Below are 9,969 nucleotides of genomic sequence, written 5' to 3'. Positions count from 1 at the left end.
CAACCTCTCTGAAACCTGTGTCTGTTGTCTAATTCTTGCCATGGCTTTTCTGCCACACCAACGCAGCATCTCAGGCTGCTCCTCAAGTAGCATCAAAATGCTACACAAATGGTATGCAATTTTGTGGAAAGGAGTCTGAAGTGGGATCATGGTGAAATGTTGGTTGCCTTCGTTGTGATCCCCATTTAGATTTCACCTCTTTCCATAGATTAGTTGCTATATATTAAATAAATCTGATAAAGGAGTGCTAGGCAGATGGGCCAAATTTTATTATACTACATATGAAAAATGGTCTGTAAGAATTTTTTAAAAAAACATTCGGGATAGTATTTAATGTAACAAAACAATGTTGGATGGTAGAGGGGTTTAGGACTTTAGGACATATGGTTACATTTCCAATCATACTCCTTTGTGAAAATTTAAACAGAAAGAAGCACCACATGGTTTGTCAATGCAAACATCGTTCTGTTTAAAATCGTGCAGCAGTTCCCAAACTGGGAGTCTGAAACCCACCAGTGGGACTTGACCTCATTTTTGTTTGGTTGTGAAACTGACAGGGCAGACTGTGCATCAAGGGTACAACAAGCTGCTAATTGGGAGGGGGGAGAGCACTCCTGCCCAATCACCAGTATAGCCACAATCCTTGGCATTTATAAATCAGGCTGCAGCTTCTAGGGCCTCTAAAAAGTTTGCAAACCACTGGAATATTGTATAGTGGTGAGATCAGGAGTAGAACCAAAGCAAAGCCCTGAAGAACCAATTTTTGCTCCATTTGCCAGGCCCTCCAACTGCTATTTGACTGACAAAAAAAATAAAAAAGAAGGCAAAGCAGCCATCCCATTCTATGAATTCAGTGTTATATATTATTTACTCTGGCACTGACTCGGGTCTGAGGCCCCTGACTTGGAAATGAGTCCTCACGCAGGCAGAATCAAGTCTGTCTCTGTCTGGATGTGCTTGCTTAATTTTTTTGAGGTGTGAAAGACATTGTGGGGCCATCATTCAGACCAGGCAAGCAGCAGGGCATTTCCAGCTGGGAGACAGGGAAGACTTAATGTTTTGGTTTTGCATTGAGAAGGAGGAGGGGGGAGGCAGGTGGGCTCTTTTGTCCATCTCTAAAGGAACCAGTGATAATTGGAAGGTTTTTTCCCTGGACGAGTTGAGGGAAGAAGGCAGCGGGGGGTGATGGTGTTAATTCATAGCCATCCAGGAGTCATGGCATGGTTTCAGCAGGCTCATTGAATGACTGGTCACAATGAAACTAATTATGAGTAGAGCTTCGAAGGAGTGGGTCATACTGGTAAGCCTGCCCACTGCTGCATGTGACTCTCCTCCCTCGTGCCACTTCTGTCTGCGCACTCACAGTTTGTTCCACCCCCTCCCACCTTGTTTACAGATATGATGGGGACATCAGGGGAGTATTAAATGAGAACTCCAACATACACATAAACACACACCCTGGCAGCAGCTCCATTTTTGTCCACAGAGATGCAGTTGCCTTCTTTACCTAAAAACTCTGGACTTGAGTCTTTTAGAGTCCCCAGAATGCTCTAGGCAACTCGGAAAGTCTGCTGGTTTGGGCTCCTTTTCGAGTCAAGTTAAAGGGGGTGGAGACTCATAACTTGACTCAAGTCAAGCTGCACTGGTTTTGCCCATATCTGCATTTGTGCACCTTATTGGTTGCCCGCTGGGTCACAATAAAAACATCATTGTTTCTTGGAACAATCAGTGTTATTGGTGAGTTTTGAGTTCAGCAAATTCGCTTTTTTGTTGCATAAGGCAGCTATGTTTTCTTTTGGGGGGTTAAATGGCCCAATGTGTGATAGAATACAGATAATTCAACATGGTTTGTTTCATTTATGTTCTGCATGCAATTACTATTCCCATATATAACATTCATATCCCATATAACATGATGCTATTATTCATAAATACGAAGAGTCTAAAAGGTTTCCAAAATGTCAGCCACTGGTGGTTCCATTCCCTTGAGGGTGTCAGCCGATGCAGTATGCACCTTCCACACCCCTTCCTGATACCACAGAAGGCATATTGCAATTTCTCTCTTTCCGACCCAATGACCCACCAGTGCAGCAGAGTTGTGTGCTTATTCTGGTCTAATGCATCAACCTAGAGCTCATTATGACTGTGTGACTGAGATCTAGATGATGAACATGGAAAGAAAAGGGCCGGTGATAAGTGTACTATAAGTGTACTGTGGTAAATGTACTGAGAAGCAGCACTTTATAATGCTGAGAAGAAATTGGATTATTGGATCATGACCAGAAATATCCATGACTGGAAGAAATATAGAAAATTTCCAATAGTTTGGACTACAAAGATTCCCTTCCTCTACTCAGAAAAAGTGTTCTTCATGTGAAAGAAGGACTTCTTGGAGGAAGATTCCTCCAAGGTGACCTTGTGCTGCCTTAGTATAATGCCTTTATATGAAGTTTCAATTTCCTTGTTTCAACATTTTGACTTCTGTATTGTGTCTTTATCCTCCGTTATTAACATTATCCTTGGATAGCTACCAAGGAGATGCAGCTATTGCTTCTTAAATGATTTCGCAGCCCACCATGTACCTTCCGTACAAAAGAATCTGGACTCAGTTAAAAATGTGATACGCTGTGCATACATTCTTGCTGTATGGAAACATAGATAGAGAAAAACATGCAAAACAACTGTCATCTAATAATAATAATAATAATAATAATAATAATAGTCAGTGCTTTTTTGTAAAAAAAAAAAAGTGCAGGAACTCACAACTTGTTAATCTTGTATTTATTTATTTATTTTTAAACCATTTTTTTATTGCAGAAATAAAATATTTTTTATGTGCTTCCCCCCTAAAGATGAACTTACTTCTGAGTAGACATGCATAGGATTGGGCTGTCAATCTCCACATCCCCTTCCCCCTAGCTACTTTTTCTACACATGGGGAAATATACTGTACAGGTGCACTTGTAGCGTGTAGTATGTAGTGCGGCACTACTTCGAGGAGAGGAAGCAGTGAATGGATTCCGAAAATGGCTTACATGAGTTCCATGTAGTAAAATTACTCTAAGCAACTGTGGGAGTAAGAACAAAAAAGGAATTCCTACACGAGAGGGTTCCTTAGGTGCACATAGAAACAGCTACGTTTGCAAACAAGCCATTAAATATGGTTTAATTCAGGTATCAGAATACTCTGTGTCTTTGGGAAGGCACTTAGCATGCAATTGTATGTTCTCTGCTGCCCTGAGCAGCTGCTGTGCATTGCTGGAGAGGAGCTGCAAACACTGGCTGGCGGAGGGCATGTTTGTGGGGGAAGGATGAGGAGGATCTCTGGCAAGGCTGGACAGCACATTGTACACACGTAGAATCCCTTTTCACCTGCCCTTAGCATGTGAAAACGGGTGCAGATATATATCTCTGCCAGGATTAAGAGCCCAATCCTAGGTATGTCTACTCTGAAGTAAGTCTCGTTCTAGTCAATGGAGCATACTCCCAGGAAAGTGCCTAGGATTGCAGCCTAAGAGCCCAATCCTATGCATGTCTACTCAGAAGTCCACTTTAGTGAATGGGGCTTACTGTGGATAGGATGGAAGCCTTAGAGTCCAATCCTGTGCCTGTCTACTCAGACGTAAGTTCTATTATAGTGAATGGGGTTTACTGTGCATAGGATGGCAGCCACAGGGCCCAATCCTGTGCCTGTCTACTCAGCAGTCAGTCCCATTAGAGGCAGTTGGGCTTCCTCCCTGTAAAGTGTGGACAGGACTGCAGCCTCAGAGCCAAAGCCTATGGCTGTCTCCCCAGAAGTCAGTCCCATTAGAGTCAATGGGACTTCCTCTCAGGAAAGTGTGGAGAGGACTGCAGCCTCAGAGCCCCTCCTCTGCCTGTCTCCTCAGAAGTCAGTTCCATTAGAGGCAGTGGTGCTCACTCCCAGGAAGGTGTGGAGAGGACTGCAGCCTCAGAGCCCTTCCTCTGCCTGTCTACTCAGGCTGCAAGGCTGTGACACTTTCCTGGGAGTAAGCCCCATTGAACACAATGGAACTTACTTCTGAGTAGACATGCATAGGCTTGGGCTCTCAGGCTGCAAGGCTATGCACCCTTTCCCAGGAGCAAGCCCCATTGAGCACAATGAGACTTACTTCTGAGTAGACACGCTTAGGCTCCTGCTGCAGATTGGCAGAGGGGCTGCACCAGCCAGGTTCCTTCCCCTCCTCCTCTGCCAAGCCAGTACCTGGGCATTCCATGGGTGCCGCAGTCTGTCTCCCTGGCTGGCTGGCTGGCTGTCCGTCCTCTTCCTTAGCGTAGGCGCGTGACCCCCGCGCCCTCCACCAGCTTGGAAGCTGCGCGGGGAAGCAGAGCGCGGGGGGAGGGGAGGCAGGCTGGGCTCAGGCGAGAGAAAGGAGATGGGGGCAGGAGGGTGTCATTGTGCAGTCAGGCAGGGGCCAGGCGCCCGCCCTCCCTGCACCCCCCAGCACCCACCCAGCGAATGCCTCTGTTATGCTGCCCCCCCTCCTGGAATGACTCCGAAGGGGAGGGGCCCCTGCAAAAAGGAGCCAAAACTCCGTTCCCCCACATTCCATTAGAAAAAATGCCTGATAATAATAATAATAATAATAATAATAATAATAATAATAATAATAATAATAATAATAATAATAATAATAATACAGGAATTTATGTATCGCCTTTCTTGGTCTTCAGATTTCTCCTCAGACTTTATTCAAGGCGGTTTACATAGGCAGGCTATTTAAATCCCCGTAGGGATTTTTACAATTGAAAGAAGGTTCTACCTTTCAAGAATCATAACATTTCAGATGTTTTTTTCTGATCTGGTTTCACATTCTGGCCTCCATCCTCCCACGCTCAGAGCAGATAACTCGGCTCAGCTTGTCAACTGCTTCAAGGTTGCACAGTGCCGGTGGCCTCGAACTGGCGACCTGTGGATGTTATCTTCAGGCAAATGGAGGCTCTGCCCTCTAGACCAGACCTCCTGCCTGTTTTAATAACTTCTTTTCTCTGTTAGCAGCTGCTTGGAGTTGAGAGCTGGTTTTAGAACAATAACATAGCATTTAGGGAGAAAAATGCAAATCAGGAGGCCAGTGTTGGAGGCCAAGATGGCAAAGACCTCCATGGCCACCACGTCTTTCCCCTTGGTGCTCAGGTAAGCAGGAATGAAGGTGATCCACACACTGCAGAAGACCAGCATGCTGAAGGTGATGAATTTGGCTTCATTGAAAGTATCTGGCAGTTTTCAGGCAAAGAAAGCGACCGTGAAGCTGGTGAGGGCCAGAAAACCAACGTAGCCCAGGACAGAATAGAGCATGATGATCGACCCTTCATTACACTCCACTATGATGTGTTCAGTCTGGGAGTGCATGTCAACATCTGGAAAAGGAGGAGAGGTGGACAGCCATACAGTGCAAATCCCCACTTGAATGAGGGAACAGGAAAGGACAATGGAGTGGGCCACTTTTCCCCCCAACCATTTCCTCATCCTGTTCCCTGGCTGGGTGGCCATGAAGGCCAGGACCACAGTGATGGTTTTTGCCAAAACAGAAGAAATTGCCACAGAGAAAATGATGCCAAAAGCTGATTGTCGGAGAAGGCAGGAGACCTTTCCAGGTTTGCTGATGAAAAGCAGGGATGAAAGATAACATAGCAGGATGGAGGTGAGAAGAATGCAGGTGAGGTTTTGATTGTTGGCTTTGACAATGGGAGTGTTCCAGTTCCTTAAAAAGATCCATATCACCAAAACTGTCATTATTGAAAAGGAAAAAGTGAAGGAAACCAAACTGATTCCTAAGGGCTCATTGTAGGTTAAGAAGGCCATGCGTTTGGGGATACATTGATCTTGGTTCTTGTTTGGGTACTGATCTGCTGGGCATATGAAGCAATGTACTGCATCTGAAAAGGACAAAGAGTGTCAGTAGAACTATTAAGTCATAAGAATGATGGGAGGTTGAAAGCAAATGTTGGACAAAAATTCCTCCTTTTCCTTGTTAGCTCTCCAGTGTTTAGTATGAGGGGATTGACCAAATGCAGCAAGGGATAGGCACCAGCGGGATTAAGTGCACTTAACTGTATGATGGACTGCCTCTGAAGTCCTTCAAGGTGCCTCCCTTGTTGCAGTTTTAATCAGTGTTACCTTTAAGAATCAGTGCATCATAAACTTAAGTGTTTGGAGAAGAGCAGGCCAATACAAAGCCATATGTTATGGTTTTAGGGTGGACTAGTATTTGCAAATATATCCTGGAAAATCTGTGCATTTCCATTTACCTGTCTGGTTAGACATCATGTCATCGGGACACGGAGTACAATCATAGCAACAGATTGCTTCCCCCTCTTGAACCGTCTTGCTGTGTCCAACATGGCAGCTCTCAACACAGGTTGAACGAGGCAGATTCTAAGAACAAAGAATGGGGAGAAACACTGAAGCGAATATTTAATGCCCACCACCATGACCATCCTTCCCTTTCAGTGCACTTCAGCTTATCGAGAGTAGGAGCTCACCTGACCAGCAACAGATTACTCCCCTGCTGCGAGTGACCTGTTGAAGACTCTGTTCTGTTGATTTCAGGGAGAGTTCTATACTCCCATTTTGGTAGAGAGATTTCTTTTTCCTACTGAGGCTCAAAACAGCTCAGGGCAGAGCCAAATGAAACAGGAAATACATCATTATTAGATTTTATTCCCAATGTGCCCTTCTGCTAGCAGAAAACCTAGCATGCTTTTTTTCATCAGGGAATTGGCTCAGTAGCACTGACATTCCTGGCCCCTGTGCCGCCCGAGGCCAGGACCACAGAATGCTGCCTTCCCAGTGTTTGCTACCCCTTACCATCGTGTAGCCTCCTCTGGCGTTCCAGCGGCCTTCAAGTGCTTTTATACATTACTTCCCGTTTTTGTCAGAAAACCAGAAGTGACAGTTTGAAGGGCTTTTAAGAAGGCCTCGGGAGGGCTGACCTTGTGCCGCCTTCCCGGATCCCAGAAGGACTCCAGAGGGCAGTTGAAAATGGCAGTTGGGAGGTGTGGATGGTGTTGCGGGTGTGCATGGCAGCTAACTGTGTTTCAGGATCAATTAGGTTGTTCACGAACCAATTTCAGGCGTGTCTCCATTCACTTCACTTCATTTTAAATATATTAGACTTGATGCTACCGCGGTATGCATGTTGGGAAATGCTATAGATCTGACATGTTTACATAAGTTTACATAAATGAATATATTAAAGATGAACTTATATGAATGAATCAAGGTCTTGCAATAGCTCAAGGCCTATAAAAGGTCTTGCACAAAGCAAGGCTGGCCTTTCCTTTGCTGCCACTACTGCATCACAGATGTGAAACAGCAAGCGGTAGAGGGAGCCCTCATCCCACAGCTCATGAGAGAGGTCAAACAGTCGCCCTCACACTGAGAGCAGTTGCATCGGGCCAGTGCGGGCTCCAACAAATCTCCAGAGGGCCAGAGGCTCATTGGAGACTGGGGGTTCCCTGAGGGCTGCACTGAGAGGCCTCGAGGGCCACATGTGGCCCCAGAGCTGGGGTTTGGGCACCCATGGTATAGATTAAAGTGGATTAAGATATTTAATATTATGCATGTATACTAATGGTGTATTTGCAGCATTCCTACAAGACCTGAACAATATCGGCAGGGGTGGGCCATGGGCAGTGAAGAAGATAATGGGACACTTCAGGGGAGGAGCCGGGGTGTGTCAGGGAAGGAAGGGGTTGTTCTGATGGCAGTCATGCATTTCGGATCGTATTCCCTATTTTTCAACCTGCTCCACTGTCTGGGTCTCTTTGGGCTTATACCAATTATATAGCTGGCATAGGCATGAGAAGACCCATAAGCTGTCAGCAGCCTATGCAGAGGCAAGTGAAAAATAAGTACCCTTACATCTCAAAGGTCTCTCAGTCATGCCTCCACCACTGTATGCAGTGCATGACTCCAGGTATGTTCAGTTGTTCAGGAATGCTTGGGTGGTGTGGGTAAAATCATGTTCCCAGGCAAATGAGGCGGTCACCTTGCTGAAGGATTTTAGCCCAACCTGCTTAAATCTGCTATTCCACACAATGGCATCATCGTGGATGGTAAACTCTTGACTTGGAGACATCTTTCCAACTTGAATCTTAAGGAAGGATTTATTGGGGAAAGTGACCCAATTAACAACATCAAGTCCAGATGACAATTCCTCCTGGGCAAACCAGACTTCATGGACAGCACCATTGTTAAAGTGGACATTTTTCAGAAAAGTGTGCATCTAGATTGGCCAAAAATGGAAAATAGAAAACAGTTCATACATTCTTATTATAAACTTGTATTGTATCAAACCTCTGGTCAAAAAAAAGTTACCTGTAAACCTGAGATGTACAAATTACAAGAACATTTTATTCATTCATTAAAAACAGAATAGGCTTGGCAGATCTTCCTCATCTTCCTCTCCTCTCAGCTCACCATCATATCCAACATTTCCATATCTATGGGCCCAATCCTATCCAACTTTCTAGCACTGATGCAGCTATGCCAACAGGGCATGCACTAAATCCTGCAGTTTGGGGGTAGTCACAGAGGCCTAGGGGCTACACTGCAGCTGCATTGGTGATAGAAAGCTGAATTGGTTGAGCCTTATTGAAGTATATAATTTGTTCCCCTACTCAAAGGTTTCCAGGGAGCTTTGTGTTAACAATGCAAGTGGCTGGTTTGCACAATTAAATAAATATTTATATTCCACCTTTCTTTCATTTTGCAACTTAAAGCATTGCATCTGGGATACTCAGTTTGTCTGTCTTCAAAGTTCTGCAAGATCCAGATCTGCTTAGCTTCCGCAGTGTGTCCACCCCAAGTGCCCAGGGACATGATTTCACCTGCACCACCCATTCCATCCACAGCAATTTCATTTAGAAGAACTTTTCATTCTGCTCAGTAGCAAGTTTCTTCCTAGTGGCAGTATCATACATAACCATATCAATACAGTGAGGAATATACCTGCCACGGTTCAATGTTCAACAGTTTGGATGCATCTCTGTTCAGCATTGTTTTTGGTCTGGGCATATATATGGCATTTAAAGCATGAGCTACAGCATAGAGAGCATTGTAAATGCGGTAGCTCTGATCACTCATCTCCATTTCAAACAGAGACTGAGGCAGGCTCTCCAGTTTCTCCTTTCCCCTACAGTGTTTACAAGTTTTAATTTTCACATCACTGCAACACCCGAATGCAAATTTGTAGAAAAGGCAGAGAAAACGTGTGAGTGACTTATCAGGCTTTAGAGTCTGAAGGAAGTCCTGGAATCCTGGCACGGGCCTTGTGGAGGTTGTGAAACACAAAGTCCCATGGAATGTTTTTGCACAGCAGTCCTCAATTTCGCTGGTGAAATCCCACTGAGGTGGTGTGATCCAAACTTTCCCTATAACAGCTCTACGGTGAAATTCAGCAGTATGTAAAACGACTACCAATGGCAACAGAGTCTGATTGTCCCCGTTAACAACAACAACATTGGCTGTCATGGACAAAAGTTTGGAGTGTATACTTAATATATTGTGCTTGACTGTATTTTTATTGGCGTCGAAATTAAGATCCTTGAAAATGACAGTCCTTTCTAAGAAGGCAACACAAATGCTGTTCCGGGCCAGCAATGGGGTCAGTCTCTGCAGAAAGCCTTCTCCACTGTCATCCTCTGAAACAATGAGACCAATCCAAGTCCATTGGAAATGCAGCAGTAGCTGGACGATTCCGGTGTGCAGAGTACCTTCCCTTATTGCCATCCAGTATATAAAAGGAAAATTATTTCTTGTGACTGGTATCTCATATGTTCCATAGGTAATCTAGCAAGGGGAAACATGGCTCACAACAGGTTTGAAAATTAACCACTGTTTTCCATACCAAAGTGTTTATTACAGTCCAGACTTTTGCTTATCGATGATACTTTAAGCATACTGAACAATGTGTCTTTGGACATTCCCGCCTAGAATTTATAGCAAGT

At 44.7% G+C, this 9,969-nt stretch overlaps 1 pseudogene; it reads right to left on the bottom strand.

Annotated features, from left to right (window-relative positions):
- Positions 1–5,041: 5,041 nt before the first annotated feature.
- On the bottom strand, positions 5,042–9,751 carry LOC136652547 (vomeronasal type-2 receptor 26-like; annotated as a pseudogene).
- Positions 9,752–9,969: the final 218 nt, after the last annotated feature.

This window comes from Tiliqua scincoides, chromosome 5 (assembly GCF_035046505.1).
Source record: "Tiliqua scincoides isolate rTilSci1 chromosome 5, rTilSci1.hap2, whole genome shotgun sequence".
NCBI lineage: Eukaryota > Metazoa > Chordata > Lepidosauria > Squamata > Scincidae > Tiliqua > Tiliqua scincoides.
Note: the sequence above shows the minus strand (reverse complement) of the source record. Positions and strands in the feature narration are given on the sequence as shown.